The sequence below is a fragment of the Lithobates pipiens genome, unplaced genomic scaffold, assembly GCF_037356315.1.
Source record: "Lithobates pipiens isolate NorthernLeopardFrog02 unplaced genomic scaffold, aLitPip1_a1.2 Scaffold_16, whole genome shotgun sequence".
NCBI classification, from domain to species: domain Eukaryota; kingdom Metazoa; phylum Chordata; class Amphibia; order Anura; family Ranidae; genus Lithobates; species Lithobates pipiens.
In genome coordinates this window covers 296,615,340-296,639,084 of record NW_027507748.1, presented here as the reverse complement: position 1 = coordinate 296,639,084, position 23,745 = coordinate 296,615,340, and positions in this window count along the sequence as shown.

The window sequence follows — 23,745 nt, the reverse complement described above, 5'->3', positions numbered from 1 at the left end:
CATTCCTTGTGACAGCAATAAAAGTGATCAAAAATTATTATTATTTTTTTTAAAACAATTTATTAATTAAAAAAAAAATATTTTTAAAGCGTCCGCCGTCACCCCGCGAGCTCGCGAAGCAAAGAGAACACATACGGAAGTCGCGCGTGCATATGTAAATGGTGTTCAAATCACACATGTGAGGTATCGCCACGATCGTTAGAGCGAGAGCAATAATTCTAGCACTGTAACTCTAACCTGGTAACCGTAAAAAAAAAAATTAAAGTATCGCCTATTGAGATTTTTAGGTACGGTAGTTTGTCGTCATTCCACGAGTGCGTGCAATTATGAAGTGTGACATGTTTGGTATCTATTTACTCGGCGTAACATTATGATTCACATTATGCAAAATAATTGGGCTAATTTTACTGTTTAATTTTTTTAAATTCATGAAAGTGTCCCTTTTCCCAAAAAGTTGCGCAAATACCAACATAAAATATTGCATCAATCCCCATTTTATTCTCTAGAGTCTCTGATAAAAATATATATATAATGTTTGGGGGTTCCAAGTAATTTTCTAGCAAAAAATATGGATTTTAACTTGTAAACACCAAATGCCAAAAATAGGCTTAGTGATGAAAGGGTTAACACAGCCCATTTAACAGAAAAGATAGCATCAGAATGACTAATAATAGTATATGAAGAACTGACATCTTCAGTAATCAGTATACGATTACTGCTACAAGGAACTTCCTCCAATATCTGAATAAACTATATAGTGTCTCTGAGAAAAGCCTTGGCTTCTGAGACGATGGGCTTAAGAAAATAATCAATATACTGGCCTAGACATGCCGATACTGATTCGATGCGGTATACTATAGGTCTCCCCAGTGGACGTGTAGCATCTTTATGGACCTTCAGCAAGAAATATATGATTGGAGTCCTACAAACACTAGAATCCAAATAGTTGGCTTTTTTGTGAGAAGTTTCAGGCCCTTCTGGACTAAAATACCCAAATCCTCTTTAAACTCAAAAATAAGATTCCTTTTCAGTAATCTATATGTGTTAGCATCCCCCAATAAACGACCCATTTCCCCTTTATAAAATGATGTTGAGGAGGGTCAGAGGACACTGCTGAGGCTGGTGTGGGTGCAGTGAGTCACTCCGTGTCGCTGGGAATGATTGGTCTTGGTTGTACTGCTCTGTAGCTCAGACTTCAGGTAGCCATCTCTCCCCAGGCCATGTCCCCCGTGGCCTATATCTGTATCATGCATAGAACATGCTGCAGCAAAAATAACATTTCTAAAGAGGAAAAAAACAAGTCAATTTGCATCTAAATTGCCTCGCAGTTGCAATTGCCGGCACCGGCTAGTTAAAAAAATAAAGAAAAAACTGCATGGGGTCCTCCCCCAGTCCAGAGCAGACCCTTTGGGTCCGGTATGGACTTTAACCACTTAAGCCCCGGACCATTTGGCTTGCCAAAGACCAGAGCCTTTTTTTGTGATTCGGCACTGCGTCGCCTTAACTTACAATTGCACGGTCGATCGACGTGGCTTCCAAACAAAATTTACATCCTTTTTTCTCCACAAATAGAGCTTTTTGATCACCTCTGCATTTTTATTCTTTACGCTTTAAACGAAAAAAGAATGACAATTTTGAAAAAAAACGCATTCTTTTTTACTTTTTGCTATAATAAATATGGCCCAAAAATATATAAAAATACATGTTTTTCCTTAATTTAGGCAATACATATAATTCTACATATTTTTGGTAAAAAAAACCTCAATAAGCGTTTATTTATTGGTTTGTGCAAAAGTTATAGCGTCTACAAAATAAATATATATTTTTTTTTTTACTAGTAATGGCAGCGATCAGCGATTTTCATTATGACTTTGACATTATGCGGACAGATCGGACACTTTTGGCGCTATTTTGGGACCATTCACATTTATACAGCGATCAGTGTGATTAAAAATGCATTGGTTACTGTGTAAATGTGGCTGGCAGTAGAGGAGTTAACCAGAAGGGGGAGCTGAAGCGGTTAAGTGTGTCCTAGGGAGTGATTCTAACCATTGGGGTGGGGGGGGCTATGTGTGACATGACACTGATCACTGCTCCCAATCACAGGGAGCTGTGATCAGTGTCACTAAGCAGAACAGGGAAATGCTTGTTTACATCAGCATTTCCCCTGTACTTTCACTCAGTGAGACAATCGCGGGTATCCCCGCAGAAATTGAGTCCATGGGACCCGCAATCACACTCACGGAGCTTGCGACAGGGTCACGTGTGCACCACCAGCGACGCACACGTGGCCACATGGTGGCAAATTTAAAGGGACATACCTCTATGCCCATCTGTCTGTGCCATTCTGCAGAAGTAAATGTGCGTGTGACGGTCGGCAAGCAGTTAAGGGGAACCTCACACCAAAATTGATTAAAAAAGGGCATAACTTCCGGTTCCGGCGCCGCATGAGCTAGCTGCCCTCCCGACTAGCTCCCGCTGCAGAGCCCCACAAACCGGCCTAAAAATCCGTCCACAGCGGCCCCAGTGCTCTACTCCGGCTCCGGGTGCTCCCCCACGATCCCCGCTCCTATGGACCGGTTTGTTGAAAAAACGGGAGTCCGCTCGTACGCGGCCGCGGCGGCGCCCACCGATCGGCCGCTAATTGAGCCCCCGGCTTTGGCCTACTCGGCTCCGGCCCACTCCGCTCCAGACTCTCAGGCCTCTGCTGCAGATCGACCGGATACAGACATGGAGGTAAGCAGGGTCGCCTCCCCAACACCCCCAGCCACCTCAGGACCACCACACCCCCGTGGGCACACGGCAAAACCCTCTCACAACCATACTGGGCATACACACCAGCCATCCCCAGGGGATGATGGACACACAAACCGCATAGCACAAGCTGTGGCGGCCCTGCTGTCCCCCATGATCACAGCTTCTGTGGAGAAAGCCATACAGGCTGGGATGCAACAAATCAAGGCCCAAATTACAGAGCATGCCACCAGACTTGATGATCTTGAACATAGAATCTCTGAGGTGGAGGATGATCTCTATCAGTCTCAAGCCACTGAGCGGTCTCAAGAAAAAGCGCTTCAGTATGTCTTCCAAAAGTTGGATGATTTAGAGAACAGATCCAGACGCTCCAATTTGCGCTTCGTCGGTGTCCCCGAGTCGCTCCCCAATGCTAATTTGAGTGACTTTTGTGCGAAACGCATCCCGGAAGCCCTCGGCCTCACGGGCCCCTTCACAGTGGAAAGGGCCCACCGCATAGGATCTTTTAATGCGGACCGCAAAACTCCCCGTCCCATCATTGCCAAATATCTGAACTATGCGGATAAAGCTGCTGTCCTGCAAGCATTCCGGCAGTCTCCCTCTGTGCAGGTCGATGGGGTCAAGATTCTAATTTTCGCGGACTATTCTATTGAAGTATCCAAAAAACGGAAAGCCTTCCAACCGATCTGCTCGGAACTGTTCAAACTACAAATAAAGTTCTCCCTGGCATTCCCCGCCGTACTTCGTCTCAAGTCCCCCCGAGGGGAACAACTTTCCTTCCAGGACCCCTCTGAGGCGGAAGCATTTTTACGCTCTCTTCGATCGGATCCTTGTCCGGCTACTCCTTCCAAATCTGCCTCAACCCTCCGAGCCCTGGACCAGAGGAGCCCCAGGAAGGATTCCCCTAAACGCTTCTGAGCTTCGGATCCGGATCATCGACATCGCAACATTCCTCGCTGAAGACCCTTCGTCATTCCCACCACGGTTTGATGTCTTCTTCTTTGTCCCCCCCTTCTACCCGGTTTGCAAGCCATGATGTGCTGAGTAGCAGCTGTTCGCTCCCCCATGTTCTTGGGTACTTTGTCTCATCTCCCCTTCACTCCGGTTCTTCAGTTTCAAGCTAGTCATCACCGGGAGCTGTTACTCTACCTGTTACTCTACCGGTCCCGTAGGTTCCGGACTACGGACGCCGTGAGCTTTCAACATATGACCTTCTTCTTTTCGGTTGTACGCCCGAGTCCTCGGACGAATGTTCAGGTTTCTAACGTTTAGCACTTGTACCTTAGTTTTTGCACCGTATATTGAGTTACTGTTTAAGCTTTTATTGCCTCACCGGCTATTACTTTGTTCTTCTTCCACTTGGTTCAGGTCTTGGCATGACTCCACTGTGTACTATTCCCCCTCTTTATCAACTAGCCATTACGCTGTGACACATACCCTAGTCCGGTGGGCTCACGCGGTTTTGCGGCACTGTCCGCGCTCTACCCCCGTTTCGCGGGGCTCTGCTGGAGAGCTCCCTCCCCTATGCACAGTGAACTCATGCGGAAAAAAGAGAAGTACATGCTGTTGTTTATCTGTTTGGTTATTTTTCTTTTATTATTGTTAACCCCCCAACCACCCTTTTCTCCTGCCCTCCCCTGTTCCATCTCCCTTTACCCCATGGGTTCTCCACTTTACCAGTCGGGTTTCCCTGGTCGACAACTTTTGCCCTGTATCACCACTGAGCTCGGCCTAAGCATTTTAACTATCCTCACCCATCTATATCTCAGATCCTGCCATTCAAACCCACAGATTCCGCCCCTCTTAGAGTAGTCTCCTGGAATGTTAAGGGTCTTCGCTCTCCCCAAAAGAGAGTGAAGATCCTTCGTCATCTTAAAAGACTCAAGGCAGACATTGCCTTATTACAGGAGACCCACCTACATGCATCTGATTTTCCACGCATGCAAAAAATGTGGGTGGGATCAGTACATGGAGCTGAGTCAGTGGGTCGGAAAGCCGGGGTACTGCTCCTAATTCACAAAAATCTTCCCTGCACAATTCTATCCACCCTCACAGATAACATGGGCCGTTTCCTCACCGCTACGGTACGGATAGGCACTAAGGAATTTTTTATCTCCACCATTTATGCCCCTAATAACCCCACTAAGCAATTTTACTCTGAACTTTCATCGTGGTTACTCCAATTCACCCACTTGCCTCATTTGATAGGGGGCGACTTTAATGACGTTATGCACTCCTCAATTGACAGATCCTCCCCTAAAAATCAACCGCAGGATGCCACCATAATGCTTCCTACTGTCTTTGCCTCCACTATGGACTCCCTACACATGACGGACCTTTGGCGTCTCAGCCACCCTACAGACAGAGAATTCACGTTCTATTCCAACCCTCATAAGTCCCTGGCCAGACTTGACCACTTTTTTGGTTCGGATGATCTCATAACCTTGGTATCCGACTCTGAAATTCACGACATAGCGGTTTCTGACCATGCCCCAGTGGCTATCTCCCTAGACAGACTGGATCTCCCTCCGCACCCCAACCTTTGGCGCTTTCCAGCTTTTTTAGCTAATAATTCCGATTTTATAGCATTCATGGAAAAGGCTTGGGTGGAGTACTCCTCCACAAACGCCACACATGCGGCAGACCGGAATCTTTTCTGGGATGCAGGGAAAGCATACCTTAGAGGTCGCATTATCTGTTATGCCGCGTCTTTTAAACGTAACGCACTCAAGCATTACAAATCAGCCAGTGCCAGGCTACATGCTGCCCAACGGCAGCTCTCGTCCTCCACCTCCGCCTTACACCATGATGAGTGGGTGTCAGCCAAGTCAGCCTTTGATACTTGGGCTGACACTCTTAAACGTTCGAAGAAGGCTTACTTGGATGCTACCCTTCACAAATACGGCAATAAAGCCGGAAAACTCCTCTCCAGACTGTGTAAGGGGGGTCATCGCCCCACCCACATCACCTCCCTACGTGACCACATGGGACGGACACACTCCTCTCCTCAGGCCATAAATGAGACTATGTTAAAATATTACACTGATCTTTACGCTCCAGACCCCATAGTACGAGAAAAGGCTTGGTCCTTTTTGGACCAAGTGTCCCTTCCCTCCTTATCAGCACAGCACTTAGAGTCCCTAAACGCCCCCATCACTCTATCTGAAATTGAATCTACCATTTGCCATCTCCACTCACATAAGGCACCAGGCCCTGGCGGCTTCACTAGCGACTTTTATAAAAACCTCATTCACATCACAGCACCCACACTCCTCTCAGTTTACTCCTCTATTTGGGCGGGGGGTCCCTACCTTCCCTCTGGGAATCAAGCGGTAATTAAGCTTCTCTCTAAAAAAGGTAAGGACCCGTTACAACCCGGTTCTTACAGGCCTATCTCCCTCCTTAATCTAGATGTGAAAATCCTTTCAAAAATAGTTGCCACAAGGCTAGCTTATATTCTCCCCCATCTAATCCACCCAGCCCAATCGGGATTTGTTAAAGGCCGGACAGCCACTATCAACATCCGTAAAGTTTTACTAGCTCTTGAATCTGCTAAACAGGACCCTAATGGTACCTACGCCATCATTACCTTAGACGCTGAGAAAGCTTTCGACAACGTCAGTTTCGACTGGTTATCCATGACCCTTTCTAAATTAGGTTTCTCAGGCCCTTTCAGTCACCTTATAAACTCGATGTACTCCTCTCCCACCGCCCGTCTGGTAGCGGCAGGCCTCCTCTCTCCGAATTTCCCCCTGCATAAAGGTACCCGGCAGGGCTGCCCCCTATCCCCTCTTCTTTTTAACATAGCCTTGGAACCTCTCTCCAGATTCCTATCCCAATCGGCTCCCCTCCAGGGCATAAACATTGGAGGAGTGGAACTCCGCACATCCCTGTTCGCAGACGATACCCTTATTTTCACCTCAAACCCCTCCATCGATATTCACACCATTAAAAATACATTCGATGAGTTTAGGATGTGCAAAGGGCTATGCATCAATTCTTCTAAAAGTGAAATTCTACCCATTGGCTCCCTCTCTACTCCTTCCTGGGCTAGTGACTCCCTTTTCTCTGTAGCTCCCTCATACATCACCTACCTGGGGATCAAAATTGGTAAACTGCCTTCTTCTTTGTATCAGCTAAACTATCCACCTTTGTTGACTAAGATATCCCAAGAATTGACCAACTGGATGGATCTGCCCCTCTCGCTCCTGGGAAGGTGTCACCTGGTAAAAATGGTCAGTTTTGCCAGACTATTATATCCTATGCAAACTCTCCCTCTTTTGCTCAAGCACAAAGATGTTACCTCTCTAGAATCTGCTATTTCTAAATTTTTATGGCACGGCAAAAGACCACGTATTGCCTTCAAGAAATTGCACCTTCCTAGGGGCGACGGGGGTATCAGTCTACCTAATATTAGGTTGTATAATATAGCCTGTTTACTCAGAACGAGCCTAGATTGGATCACACACTCGTCCAGATACTCTAACTTTGATTTGGAATCAGCTATGGCTCACCCTTTCTCATTGTCTGCCCTGCTACACTGCCGCTGGAAATCGGTACCCCCCCCCCCCCACCAACACAATCTTGTCTTCAGAGACACGGCAATAGCATGGAGAGAATCCAGAAAATTAGCCGGACTTACGCCCTACCTATCCACTCATTCACCTATTCAAGGAAACCCCTGCTTTACTCCAGGTTTTCACTATAAGGCCTTCTCGGACTGGTCAGCACGGGGCCTGTCCCTTTTTTCCTCCCTATGCGACCCGCATACTGGCAAACCGCTCACCTTTCAGAAAGTGATGGACTCTTTTGCAATTTCCACCTCTCATCTCTTCCATTACCAACAATGCATCAGCTACATTACCCACACTTGTAAGGAGGACTCCCGTAGATTTCAACCAAGCTTCCTGGATCAGCTGATACGCGACGAATGCTTCAAAATCTCGGATATTTATAAGCCGCTTTTGCGACGATCACAGATACCTGCTTCCTCTACCTCTATGGCAAATTGGTCATCCGCCTTCCCGGACACAGATCTTGTTCATAAAATCTTGCTCGGTCTCAACAAAGTCCTCAATCTGACGCCTAATGAAATCTGGAGGGAAACCCAGCTCAAAATTGCCCACAGGGCCTACATTCCTTTTCTTTCCTCCAAATCCAAACGAGATGGGGCTTCCTGTCCACATTGTCATCACCCGAAGCCTCCCCTCGTTCATCGCTTTTGGTCTTGTCCTGTAATATCTACTTTCTGGCACCAGGTCTTGGCCTTCATTTTTGACATAACCTTGATGAAACTACCTAAAGAACCTCTCCTCCTAATCTTTGGTTATTGGGATCTCATTCTGCTACCTTGGTCCACCTCTGCAGGCACTAGACCCTCTGTAGGAACTCATCCTACGCGAGCTACAGTGGACTGGACCCTGTTGTGTTTACTGTTGGCCCGCCGCCTCATACTACGATTCTGGCTCCTGCCCTCTGGCCCTCCAGTTTCCCAACTCTGCATAAACCTTCTATCTCTCTTTCACACAGAGAGGTTTACGACGGACTTCTCCCATGCTAAACGAAAAGCTGCTTTCCTTGCCAGGTGGCAGCCGTTCATAACCACGTCCATGTCTTTACAGGACCAACGTGAATTGGATCAACTCTCTTTCATATACAAGGATCCGCTCCACTTCTGATTCCACTTTGCGACTTTTCTACAGAGGGCATCGCCCCCTCCACCAAGACTCTCCTCAATTCTCTCCTTAATTCTTTCCCACGCCAGGACCTCCTCATGGACATCATCAATGAACCCTCCCCCCCACCTCCCTCCCATCCTTGTCCTTCCCTGTTCTTTCTTTCCCCCTTATTTTCGGTAATTTATTGCTTTCTAAGTTGCAGTTAGGCATTAGACCCCTGGGAAACCGTTTTTTTTTACTGCCTGCATTACTTAAGGTCTAAGACAGTCGCTGATTCATCCAGTCTGGTCATTCTTGCTTATGGTTTCTATAATCTCAATGTCTTTAAACGCTCTATGTTTTATGGTCCTTTGTAGCCCCAGGATATGACCTGGATATGTATCTTGTCTTTAATGCTTGTGCCTTAACATATGTCTCTGTATTTTCTTTATTTACCTAATAAAAATTATTGAGAAAAAAAAAAAAGGGCATAGTGGCCCCTAAAAATCCAGGCCACATGCCCTCAACATGGGGGGGTGCTTTGACCATGTTGAAGAGGACAAGGGTCTCTTCCCCACAACCTCGGGGGCCCCCAGATCCCGCTCTCCCCCATTTGAATGAGTATGGGGTGCATAATACCCCTACCCATTCACCAAAAAACGTGTCAAAAAGTAATCATAACACAGTTTTTGACAATGCCTTTATTAAAAAGAAAAAAAAAAAAACAATGCCCCCTGATGTAAATCCATCACCAGTCACTCCACCCGCTGCACCAAAAACAAAACAAAAAAAAAACTCTGCACTCATGCGATTCGTGCCGAATGTCTCCTCCACCATTTGACAGTTCTTATATGGGTAAGGACAGGACCACCTGGTATCAATTCCTACATCTTCCAGGAACTGGATGTATACTCATGAGGTCAGGCATTTTCATGCACCAGAAGTAACCCAGGACCCACTGCACCAGTGTAGGGTCTGCCAATGGCTCCAAAGATTTCATCCTGATACCTAATGGTAGTCAGGGTGCCATTGTCTAGCCTGTAGAGGTCTGTGCTTCCCTCCATGGGCATGCCTCCCCAGACCATCACTAACCCACCACCAAACTGGTCAGTCAGCAAAAGGTTCTCCACGGCTTCTCCAGACCCTTTCATGTCTGTCACATGTGCTCAGGATGAACCTACTCTCATCTGTGAAAAGCACAGGGTGCCAGTGGCGGACCTGCTAATTCTGGTGTTCAATGGCAAATGCCAATTAAGCTCCACAGTGCCGGGCAGTGAGCCTAGAGCCCACTAGAGAATGGTGGGCCCTCAGGCGACCCTCATGAAGTCTGTTTCTGATTGCTTGGTCATAGACATTCACACCAGTGGCCTGCTGGAGGTCATTTTGTATGGCTCTGGCAGTGCTCCTCCTGTTCCTCCTTGCACAAAGTAGCAGATACCGGTCATGCTGATGGGTTAAGGACCTTCTACGGCCTTGTCCAGCTCTCTAGAGTAACTACCTGTATCCTGGAATCACCTCCATGCTCTTAAAACTGTGCTGGGAGACACAGCCAACCTTCTGGCAACTGCACATATTGCTGTGCCATCCTGGAGGGGTTGGACTGCCTATGCATCCTCTATAGGGTTTAGGCATGCCTCATGCTACCAGTAGTGACACTGACCCTAGCCAAATGCAAAACTTGTGAAAACATTAAGAAAAGATGAGTAGGGAATAAAATGTCAGTGGCCTCCACCACCAAAGCAGTGAAACTGATTAACAACCCCCCCCCCCCCCCCCGCTACTTAACTGACCAGATCAATATCCCAGGAGCTTAATCGACTTGATGCTAGATTCAGATTTTTTTTGAGCAGTGTACACTTCAGCCCGGACCATTTTGCTGGTCAAAGACCAGACCACTTTTTGCGATTCGGCACTGCGGCGCTTTAACTGACAATTGCGCGGTCATGCAACGTGGCTCCCAAACAAAATTGACGTCCTTTTTTTCCCACAAATAGAGCTTTCTTTTGGTGGTATTTGATCACCTCTGCGGTTTTTATTTTTTGCGCTATAAACAAAAATAGAGCGACAATTTTGAAAAAAATGCATTATTTTTTATTTTTTGTTATAATAAATATCCTCCAAAAAAAAAAAAAAAACATTTTTTTCCATCAGTTTAGGCCGATACGTACTCTTCTACATATTTTTGGTAAAAAAAATCCCAATAAGCAATTATTGATTGGTTTGCGGAAAAGTTATAGCGTTTACAAAATACGAAATAGTTTTATGGCATTTTTATTAATATTTTTTTTTACTAGTAATGGTGGCGATCAGCGATTTTTATTGTGACTGCGACATTATGGCAGACACATCGGACATTTTTGACACATTTTTGGGACAATCACTGCTATATAAATGCAGTGATTCCTGTATAAATGTCACTGGCAGTGAAGGGGTTAACCAGTGGGTGGCAGTGTAGGGGTTAAGTGTTCCTAGGGGTGTGTTACTAACTGTGGGGGGCTGGGCTTTCATTTAGTGAACACTGATCTCTGCTCCAATCACATGGAGCAGAGATCAGCGTCACTAGTTGCTAGGCAGAACGGGGAAATGCTGTTTACAACGGCATTTCTCCGTTCAGCCGCCCTGTGAGGCGATTGCAGGTATGCCCACGGCGATCGAGTACGCGGGACCGCGACCGGACTCAAGGGGGTACCGACGGGCGGCGCGCTCGTGATGGCAGGGTGGCATTAAAGACGTACCTGTACGCCAATATGCCTGCCCGTGCCATTCTGCCGACGTACATCGGCGTGCGCCGGTCAGGAACCGGATATACTGTAATATATACAAGCTAATAAAAAAACTGCTAAGTTTCCACTGCATATTACTCAGCAATAATAAAAAAGATTTAAAAAGAAAAAGCTTTCTATATATCTTAAATATACTCCATTGCACAGTGACCTTGTTGCACATCACACAGATAACTCTTTCCAAGAGACCCCGCATATTGATCATAAAGGAATACAACAGAAATGTTAAGAATTGTGAGTGAAATTACAATTTCCTACTTCAAAAATAATGAAAATAGTTTTCATTTATCTGCAGAAGAGGGAAAGACATGATCACTATGCAGGAAAGTGATGACACAAGGTCATTTCTTGGGTTGGAAAAAAAAAGCTCAGCCCCAAAGGTATTATTCTTCATAAACACAGTTAAAATATGGAATTCATCCACTGAAGCCTTTGCGTTGACTAACACTATGGATCAAGTTCAAGAAATTAATATAGCTACTGTTTTGTGTAAAATAAAATAAAGCTTTGTGTTGACTAAGAGAATCTGATAATATTTTTCAAATGAGCCAAGATTATAATCATGTACAAACCACTGCAGACTGGAAACAAATGGATATCTAAGTAAAGAACATTGCACAATGTTTTGCCTACAAAGAACAATCTCAACAAGCAAGCACATGCTCTTAAAAATAACGGAACATACAATAGATTCATTTATGCTGGAAATACAAGCAAGTGTTCTTTAGATTAATCAGCCTGAAACTAAATAGTGGCTTAATTTTTATTTTCTTGTTATGGCTTGTTGAAATTAGGGTTTGGTTGGGATGGGTTTGCAGAACATGACTACAGTTCAGGTGCCAAAGCTAAACTCCATTGAAGTCAATGGCAGCCAAATGTTCAAAAACAGTAAAGGGCAATTTCTTTTCAAATAGTTTTTATTGATGCATAGACATAATAAATCAAAAAAGAGCATAAAAGAGAACAATTAGGTAATACAACGGATGATATAAAAAATACAAGATAGATTCAAACTAATGCCGCGTACACACGATCAAATTGTTCGGCGTACTTAGTCCGCCGAAATGCATTTCACCGGACAATTCGATCGTGTGTGGGCTTCAGCGGACTTTCTCAGCGTAAAGTCCGGCGGACTTAGAAAGTATTTTTGCAGTCCATTCTTTCCGCCGGACTTGGGTTTCAGCGGACAATACGTTCGTCAGTATGCTAGTCCGGCGGACTAAGAATGACACATGCTCAGAAGAAAGTATGAAAAGGAAGCTATTGGCTACTGGCTATTGAACTTCCTTTTTCTAGTCCCTCCGTACGTGCTGTACGTCATCGTGCTGGCAAACGCCGGACTTTCTGTGTGTCCGTGTGTGGCCAAGTCCGTTCGGTAGAAAGTCCGCCGGACTATCCGCCGGATTGTTTGCCGGACTAAGTAAACCGGATAATTTGATCGTGTGTACGCGGCATAAGTCAAAATAAGTCTGGACAATATTCATCAGGGTAGATATGTCAAAGCATCTATTGCCATACAATTTACTTTACATTCTTTACTTTGACAGAGCAAACAAATAAACCAAATAAAGGTGAATAAACAAACAAAACAAAAAGCACTACTAAGCCATAAAGGACATAATACTTAAAAGGTAAATACAGTATATGCCATGTATATTAAGATCCTGTGATAGAAAATACTTGTGTCATGCATAGCCATTTAGTTGAGAATGTTAGAAGAGTTTGCATCCTGTGTGTGAAACATCGTTCATATAGTTCATATAGGTATACAGAATTAACTCTACGGATAAGATCCAAGATATTGGGAGCTAGATTTGATTTCCAGATGCTAGTGATGGTTAAACAGGCAGCATGTCGAATATTGGAGACTACTGTATGGAACTGTTCTTGTACTCTGCCCATAGATAAGCCTAGTAAGGCCAAATCTGGGGCAGGGGAAACGAAGACACCAGTTACTCTAGCTATCGAAGAAACAACGCTTTCCAAAAACTCCAAAAACGCCTTCAAATTCCACAGAATATGCAGTAAATTCCCCACCACCCCACACTGACACCGACGCAGTGCACAAACATCTAAATAAATCTTTGCAGGCAATCCTATGCATGTAAGCATGTCTGGATTGAAAGTACCTTGAGGCAAAATATGGGAAGTCCTGTAGATTTAGCTAGTAACAGTTAAGGACGATCCCTGTTATCGATTAATGCTTTTTCTATAGTGATCCATAAACAGTTAGGAAACTCCTGCAAACCAAGTATGCAGTTGTGCTAATAGGGCTGCATTACAATAATTACGTAGAACAGACAACCCATCCCCTCTGTTAATCTTATGTCTAGTTAGTACAGAAAATTTCACTTTTGGAGCTTTACCTTGCCAAACAAACCTCCTAAAAAGTTTATCAACAGTGTGATAAAAACCAAAGCCGCGTACACACGGGCGGACTGTCTGTCCAACTTAGTCCGCTGAAACACATTTCAGCGGACAGTCCGCTCGTGTGTGGGCTTCAGCGGACTTTTTCAGCGGACAGTCTGGCGGACTAAGTCTTTCGGAATTTCCGTAATATTGTCCGTCCAACTTTGGTTTCAGCGGACAGTCCGCTCGTGAGTAGGCAAGTTGGACGGACTAAGTATGGCGCATGCTCAGAAAGGATTTTCACGGCCGAAGGTTGCATTGCAGTGTATTGGACGTCGTATTTCTAGTCCCGTCGTACGTGCTGTACACGTCATTGTGCAAGCTTTCAACGGACTGTTTGTTCATCGTGTGTGGTCAAGTCCGTTCATTCAAAAGTAGGACGGACTGTCCGTCGGATTGTCTGACGGACTTAGTTGGCCAGACAGTCCGCCCGTGTGTACGCGGCTTCAGGGGTAGGGGAATAGGAATGGTCCTGAAATAGTATAACATGGGGCAAGGGACAAGAGATTGTCAAACAAATAACATGAGGACAGTTAGGTACTGGCCTGGTGAATATGTACAAAGTAAAAAAAGAAATAAAATACATTAAGTCTGGTGGGGAATAGCATGCTTTAGGAGAAAATTAAAAATGCTAAGTTCCTTTTAATAACATGCCTAGAAGTAATTATTAACCTGCCTGCGAAGTAGGACATCTGTTTGCTGTATTCACTTACTGCAGTAATACTGACATTTACAAAGAAAAAAAAAATGTCACTTAGATTGCCAGCTAATGACAGTTTCTGCAGCTTGAATTCTGTTTGTAAACAAAAATCTGGAGATTCTGTTCATGTATACTAGACCCTTATGTTAGGTGAGGGTCTTATATATTGTTTTCTAAATAGTGCAGCACTATGTCTTATTAAATAATGTGCATACAAAATTTATATTAGACATTTCATGATCAAAAAAAATATGAAAATGTCCAAAAATTTGAAAAAAACAGTTCATCTATGTCAATCCTTCCAAAACAATCACCACTGTGACTGTGGAGTCAGTAATGCCGCGTACACACGTAGCCGACTATCCGGCGGACTTAGTCTGGTGGACTTCCTGCCAGACTGTCCGTCCGACTTTCCGAACAGGCTTCTTGCCCACACACGGCACTTTTTCAGTGGACTAATACGGCGTACTGAGTCCGCCGTACTATCCGCCCTATTTTTGAAATGAATGGACTCGCCCACACACGTGGAGGAAAGTCCGCTCATTTCGAGGAGGTCTCCAGGTAGGCGGGGCCCGCGAAGGATTCGTCACTGGCCCCGCCACCTGGTATGGACTTAAAGGGGAACCCCAACGCCGAAAAAATCGGCGTGGGGGTTCCCCCCAGGTCCACATCAGACCCTTGTCCGAGCACGCTACCCGGCCGGCCAGGAAAGGGGGGGTACGAGCGAGCGCCCCCCCCTCCTGAGCCTTACCAGGCGGCATGCCCTCAACATGGAGGGTGCCTTGGCCCCCCACCCGAAAGCACCTTGTTCCCATGTTGATAAGGACAAGGGCCTCTTCCCGACAACCCTGGCAGTTGGTTGTTGGGGTCTGCGGGTGGGGGGCTTATCGGAATCCGGGAGCCCCCTTTAATAAGGGGGCCCCCCGGATACCGGCCCCCCACCCTATGTGAATGAGCATGTGGTACAATGTACCCCTACCCATTCACCTGTGAAAAAAAAGTACAAAAAAAACAATACAGGGTAAAAATAGTTTATTGCACAGCTCCGGGGGTCTTCCGTCTTCTGGGGTCTTCTCGCCGGACTTCTCCACTATCTTCTTCTAGCTCTTTTGCTAGCAGAGGAGCCCGGCGACCTCTTCTTCCGACTTCGGGGGTCTTGTCCCCCTCTTCTGGGGTCTTGTCCCCCTCTTCGGTTCTTCTGCCGGGCCACCGCTCCTTCTTCTAGCTCTTTTACAGGCGGTGGCCCAGTCTTCTGTCGCCACCGCCGCCTTCTGTTCTTTTGTTCTTCTCTTCAGATGTTGACTCGTCGCATGCTTCGCGCACAATGGCTCCGACGCGATGCGCGGAGACTTATATAGGGACATCACCGGATGATGTCCCCACCCATTATGGTGTCACAGTCCCAGAGGATGCTGGGACTGTGACATCATAATAGGCGGGGACATCATCCGGTGATGTCCCTATATAAGTCGCTGCCCGCCCGGTCCCCGTCATTGTGAGCGGAGGGAACGACGAGTCAACATCTGAAGAGAAAAAGAGAAGAACAGAAGAAAAGAAGGTGGCGGCGGTGGTGGCGACAGAAGACCGGGCCACCGCCTGTAAAAGAGGTAGAAGAAGGCACGGTGGCCCGGCAGAAGAACCGAAGAGGGGGACAAATCCCCCGAAGTCGGAAGAAGAGGTCAACGGCGAGGAAGAAAGCCGGGCTCCTCCGCTATCTTCTTCTAGCTCTTTTGCTAGCGGAGGAGCCCGGCTTTCTTCCTCGCCGTTGACCTCTTCTTCCGACTTCGGGGGATTTGTCCCCCTCTTCGGTTCTTCTGCCGGGCCACCGTGCCTTCTTCTACCTCTTTTACAGGCGGTGGCCCGGTCTTCTGTCGCCACCACCGCCGCCACCTTCTTTTCTTCTGTTCTTCTCTTTTTCTCTTCAGATGTTGACTCGTCGTTCCCTCCGCTCACAATGACGGGGACCAGGCGGGCAGCGACTTATATAGGGACATCACCGGATGATGTCCCCGCCTATTATGATGAGTCCGGTGAGAAGATCCCCAAAGATGGAAGACCCCCGGAGCTGTGCAATAAACTATTTTTACCCTGTGTTGTTTTTTTTGTACTTTTTTTCACAGGTGAATGGGTAGGGGTACATTGTACCCCATACTCATTCACATAGGGTGGGGGGCCGGTATCCGGGGGCCCCCTTATTAAAGGGGGCTCCCAGATTCCGATAAGATCGGGGGCTCCCACCCGCAGACCCCGACAACCAACGGCCAGGGTTGTCGGGAAGAGGCCCTTGTCCTCATCAACATGGGGACAAGGTGCTTTGGGGTGGGGGGGCTGCACGCCCCCCCTTCCCCAAGGCACCCCCCATGTTGAGGGCACGCTGCCTGTTACGGCCCTTTCCTGGCTGGCCGGGTAGCGTGCTCGGACAAGGGTCTGATGTGGACCTGGGGGGAACCCCCACGCCGATTTTTTCAGTGTTGGGGTTCCCCTTTAAGTCCATACCAGGTGGGTGGGGCTAGCGGCATCTCCTTCGCTGGCCCCGCCTACCTGGAGACCCGCTCGAAATGAGCGGACTTTTCTCCGGGCGGGAAAAGTCTGTTCATTTCAAAAGTACGGCGGACTGGCATACCCACGGCCGGATTGTCCGCCGAAATGCGAGTCCGTCGGGAAGATTGGAGTGCAAAACTACTTTCTAAGTCCACCGTACTTTCGGGTCAAAAAAGTATGCCGGAGGCTACACACGGGGAGATTGTCCGGCGAACTTGAGTTTGCCGGACTTTTCCACCCGATTGTTTGATCGTGTGTACGCGGCATTAGGCAATCATCACTTCCTGCTCTTTTCCTGATCTGTGTGCAGCTTTCAGTACCTGAGCATCTGTCTGAGTACTCTCCCAGCATTACTCTCTACCTGAGACTTTTCTGGACAGTGATATATCTAGCTGATGTTTGGAGTGCGGAGTCTGGGAGATCTGAGTGATGGTTTAGAGGTCCCGTTCCAGGGTGATCCCTAGTTCCTGGTCTAATACTAAGGATGCGGATGAATTACATTTAAATGCTCCTTACTCTTTGCCATCTGGTAAGCACATTTGCATCTCGGTGGTCGGGCATTCTTTCACTTCTTATGTGTGGAATCACAGCGGTGTTTTAATAAGAATTACCAGAGAGAATTTAGTTTTTTTGTAACCCCTTCTTTGTGAATGAACTGTCATTTATGGAAGTCATCTTCTGCAAATGTTATTTAAACCGATGAGGACATTATGAATATTTGAAACTATTGGTTATAATCTCTCAAATGTATGAAACAATTGTTTAAAATGATATATATATATATATATATATATATATATATATATATATATATATATATATATATATATATATATATATATATATATATATATTTATCTATTTATAGTATATATATATATATATATATATATATATATATATATATTTTTTTTGTAATTATTGTATTGGGCACAGCTCTTCAGTTTTTCTTGTGCTTTCTTTGTGTGTGTATCCCACTCTGAGCTGCAGCCTGTTGATCCATTTAGTATAATATATATATATATATTTTTTATATTTTCATTTATTTTTATTCTATTTTTATTTTTATTTTTGTGTCAAGCACAATTTCTTTTTCTATAATCACCGCTGTGTGTTCGTCCTCAAAACAACCAATATTCAGTGCACACCTGCACCAGCTAAAGTGCCTGCTCACCTCAAAGATGAATTTAAAGCATAGACAAATCACTCCTCGTGTCCCACCATAGATTAACTTTCACTCTCCAATGGTAATCCTACAGTCTCCAGACTGCTCCTCTTTGTGGGTAATCAGCATTTGTATTGCCGTCAGATGAACCTTCTTTCACTTTCTCATAAGTACTCAATCACACTATTACTTCCGTAGGTTATAGACACCAAACAATAAACACAAGCGCCATAGTGTATTCTGTTTGCCTGTTTATTAAAAAGCCCCCAAAACAAATCCACTTACAAGATAACAACTTTAAAACAGCATGTCTCAAATCATCACTTCATTCACCGCAAATCTACACTCACGAAGCTTCACAGATTCGGCTCCTCACCTCTAAACTCGTCTTATATATGTTAATGGAGGAACTCCACACAAAGAAAATTATGTAGGTTTCCCTCTAGAAATATACACCAGACCTTTATCCTTGATAAGGTTCTGGAATGGATGTCAAAGGGTACCTGTGACAAACCCACCCAGGACAGGGGCATTTGGAGGGGACTGAATGCTGACCTCTTGCCTATCGATTATGGGCCCTGGCATTTGGGGAAACAATGCTTTTTGTGAGCTGTATGCCTGGGGACCCTTGAGGTGGTGTTACTTTGAATTCAGGTCCACGAGCCCTCAAGACACACAGACTCTGGGAGCCCTGTATATGCCATATTAGAAATAGTGACTGAGAAAATATATCTTGGATTACTTAAAATGGGACAGTAATATTTATCCACAATATCCCCCAGGATATATGTAAAGACTTTAATTGGTTTGTTTGATTCTGAACTCAACATGTTAGTTGAGAGAGCTGATCAAATTGGCCTTTGTATAATGTAGGAGACAGGCAGACTCCTGCTGGAGCTCCTGCTACGGTGAGAAGGTGTCTTTATGATAATGTATAATTTACTGTGTGACGCTCGGTGATAACAAGTCTGACCTGTAGTGAAATCCAGATTAATCATAACAGGGCACGGAGTCGCATCGGCTGCTTTAACCACCTCAATACAGGGCACTTACACCCCCTTCCTGCCCAGACCAATTTTCAGCTTTCAGCGCTCTCACAGTTTGAATGACAATTACTCAGTCATGCAACACTGTACCCATATGAAACTTGCGTCCTTTTTTCACACAAATAGAGCTTTCTTTTGGTGGTATTTAATCACTAGTGTGTTTTTTATTGTTTGTGCTATAAATAAAAAAAGAAAACGTAACTTTTGTGAAAAAAATGCTTTTTTCTTTGTTTCTGTCATAACATATTGCTAATTATTCATTTTTCTTCATACATTTTGGCCAAAATTTATACTGCTACATATACATATCTTTGGTAAAAATAACCCAAATTAGTGTATATTATTTGGTCTTTGTGAAAGTTATAGAGTCTACAACTATGGTGCCAATCATTGAAAATTTACCACATCTGATCAATTATGATCTTCAATACATCAGGTGTATCTCATTTCTTGAGACACTAACAAATTAGGAAAGTACAAATACCCCCAAAATTACCCTTTTTTAGAAAGTAGACATTCCAAGGTATTAAGTAAGTAGAATGATACGTTTTTTTTAAGTTTTAATTTTTTCCCACAATCCTTTGCAAAATTAAGATTTTTTTAATTATTTTTATTTTTACAAAATTGTCATATTATCAGGTTATTTCTCACACACAGCATATGCATACAACAAATTACACCCCAAAATACATTCTGCTACTCTTCCTGAGTAAAGCAATAGCACATGTGTGTGACTTTTTCACAGCCTGGCCACATACAAAGGACCTACATTGAAGGGGCACCTTCAGGCGTTCTACGAGCATAAATAACACATCTCATTTCTCATCCACCTGTTACAATTTTGAAGGCCCAATGGAGCAATGACCCCATTTTGGAAAGCAAACACCCCAACGTATAATCTATGAGGCATAATAAGTCTTTTGAATGGTTCATTTTTTTCCAAAAGTTTTTGGAAAATGTGGAAAATAATTGAAAATGCATTTTTTTTACACAAAGTTGTCAATTTATAAGATTTTTTTTTTAAATTCTTTATTTAAGTCTATTTTTATCATTACAAAAAAATTGGAAAGAAAATAAGAGACAATGTCATATCTATAGGATTATACAACAGCAGAAAGAGCATAACACGTGAAGGGCAATATCGAATATTCTATACCTGTACTCCATAGGCCCTAGCTTGTCCACGTGTGATCTTAACCTGTCTATTTCCTATTTCTCTATCTCTTTACACTTTAAACCTTACTTCCCCCCCCATTGAAGTAGTACCTTCAGGCGTTCTAGAAGCATAAATTAAACATCTCATTTCATTCCTACCTATCACACTAATGAAGGTCCTTGAGCACTAGCCCAGTGTAATTATCCACAAAATGACCTCATTTTGGAAAGCAAACAACCCAACGTATATTCTATTAGGCATGGGCTGCAGATAGGTACTCTGGTATTCTGATGGGCTGGAGACAGATACTCGGGTAACTTGATGAGCTGCAGACAGGTACTCAGTTACTCTGATGGGCTGGTGACAGGTACTCGGTTACTCTGATGGGCTGGTCACAGGTACTCAGGTACCCTGATGAGCTGGTGATAGGTACCCAGGTACTCTGATGGGCTGGTGACAGGTATTCAGGTACTCTGATGGGCTACAGATAGGTACTCGGGTACTCTGATGGGCTGGTGACTGGTATTAGGGTACTATGAAGGGCGGTGACAAGCATACAGGTACTCGGTACTCACATGGACTGTGGAAGGTACTCAGGTACTCGGGTATTCATATGGACTGTGACAGGTACTGAGGTACTCATATGGACTGTGACAGGTACTCAGGTACTCGGGTACTCAGATGAACTGTGACAGGTACTCAGGTACTCGGGTACTCAGATGAACTGTGACAGGTACTCAGGTACCCATATGGACTGTGACAGGTACTCGGGTACTCTTATGGACTGTGACAGGTACTCAGGTACTCTGATGGACTGGGACGGGTACTCAAGTACTCTGATGGACTGGGACAGGTACTCGGGTACTCTGATGGACTGGGACAGGTACTCGGGTACTCATATGGAATATGACAGGTACTAAGGTACTCATATGGTCTACGGCAGGTACTAAGGTACTCGGGTACTCAGATGAACTGTGACAGGTACTCAGGTACTCAGATGAACTGTGACAGGTATTCATATGGACTGTGACAGGTACTCGGGTACTCTTATGGACTGTGACAGGTACTCAGGTACTCTGATGGACTCTGACAGGTACTCAGGTACTCTGATGGACTGGGACAGGTACTTGGGTACTGTAATGGACTGTGACAGATACTCAGGTGAACTGTGACAGGTACTTTCATGGGTGGTGACAGGTCCTCTTTATTGGGGGGGGGCAATCAGTGTGGTTGGTATACACTGTAGGCGGTGACGAGATGTTACCGCAATCTCCTCCTCACACACCGATCATGTGTGAGGAGGAGAACCCGGTAACATCTCGTTACCGCGGTTTGTTGACATTTAGTGATTGGCTCTGAAAGGATCACAGCCGATCACATGGTAAACAGCCGCCGGCCAATGGCTGTTTACCAGCGTAGGTGACGAGCAGTGTTCCCAGGAACATGCCGCTACCGACGTGCACGTGCAACGCTCTCGAGCTCTCGTGCATGCGGCGTGCAAAGTGGGGCGGTACCACCTGTGATCGGCTGTGACTTCATCACGGCTGATAACGTGGTAAACAGCCATGACCAATGGCTGTTCACCCCCCTCAGTGGCGAGCAGTGTCTCTGTGACACAAAGCCACTGGAGGAACAGGGATGCGCGCACACGATCGTGCGCATTCCCTGTTTATGACGCCCTCCCAGAACAAGAGTCGCGCTGCCTGGCCATCATATGACAGCCGGCGGGCGGCTAGCGGTTAATGGAATAGTTAATTTGCTCATGTTAATTCTGTTTCTGGTTACAGGTGTATTGTTAGAGAAATATGAGCAAGGGGGCAAGAGGGGGGGCCTCTTCTTCTACTGTATATAAGACTTGTATTTTGGTTCTAATAAACAGTCCATGTTAAGCAACTAAATAAGTATTGTCTTGTTTTGTGCTTGTGAGCGGCTGGAATATCTGATACCTATATTCAGACTGGGAGGAAGTGGTATATGACAAAAGCACTCAAGCAGAGTGTGGGACGTTTTGTTACATAAAAAATACATTAAGCCTGGTGGGGAATAGCATACTTTAGGGGAAAATGTAAAATGCTAAATTCCTTTTAATAACATGCTTATAAGTAATTATTAACCTGCCTGTGAAGTAGCACATCTGTTTGCTGTATACACTTACTGCAGTAATACTGACATTTACAAAGAAAAAAATTGTCACTTAGATTGTCAGCTAATGACAGGTTCTGCAGCTTGTATTCTGCTTTTAAACAAACATCTGGAGATTCTGTTCGTATATACTAGATCCTTATGTTAGGTGAGGGTCTTATATATGTTAATGGGGGACCTCCACACAAAGAAAATTATGTAGGATTCCCTCTAGAAATAGACACCAGACCCTTATCCTTGAAAAAGTTCTGGAATGGATGTCAAAGAGTACCCCATGCAAAGAAAAAAAAAGGGCTTAATGTACAGTATCTACCAAATTCCATACCAAAACCCTAGGGTCCTGTTATGAATTTTAAGGGGTAACTTCATAAAAAATAACAAAGAAAAAGAGAGGTCCCACCAAAAAATCAATACCAGACGTTTATCCAAACATACAGCCTGATAGGCCAGGAAAGGAGGGCCCTCCTGGACATGTCAGACATTTTTTCTTTCTTTCAATGGGTCAGCAGGCACCTTCATTTATGTCGATTTTCCTTATTGGACAATGGGGATTAACATTTTGGGAATTTTAGGTGAATTTGTTTAAATAAAGGACTTGTCAAAAGCTGTGTCTGTTTATTTGTTTTTCTTTTGTGAGAATGAGTACAGATACTATGTACCGTTTACTCATTCCCATGAGGAGTGGTATCTAGGGTCCCCTTATTGTGATAGGGGCTTCTGGATTCTGATAAGCTGTCACCCACAGACCCCCCCCAGCCAACTAATCATGGTTGTGTTGAAGGGGTCCTTCTCTTCATCATATGATATCCCCCTATGTTGGGAGCATTTGGACTGGTATGGTTCACAGTAGGTCTTATTCACAATGTCCCAGGAGCTAACTACTAGTGATGGACGAACTTCCGACGGGACGTTTCGCGAACGCGAAACGCGAACGGACACAAACGTTCGCGAAAACGACCGTTCGCCGCGGGCTCCATTGACTTCAATGGGAGGCGAATTTCGCAAACCTTTAGGTCGAATTTGCGGCCACGGGGTAATTATTAGGGGGTAGCACGTAGTCCCACCACCTGGACAATAGCATAATACATGTATGAGGTGAATTTGGGATCGATAACTACAAGCATTTTTTTTTTATTTGGGAAATTGTTCTGACAATTCAGGACTATGGAGCTAATGAAGGCAATGGAGGAGAGGGAAGGTCAGGGACCAGGGTAGGCAAACAAGAGGGTGCAGGAGATACAGAGCACTGACAGCAGCACCGTAATACAGAGCACTGACATCAGCACCGTGACATACAGCGCTGACAGCAGCTCCGTGACATACAGCGCTGACAGCAGCTCCGTGACATACAGCGCTGACAGCAGCTCCGTGACATACAGCGCTGACAGCAGC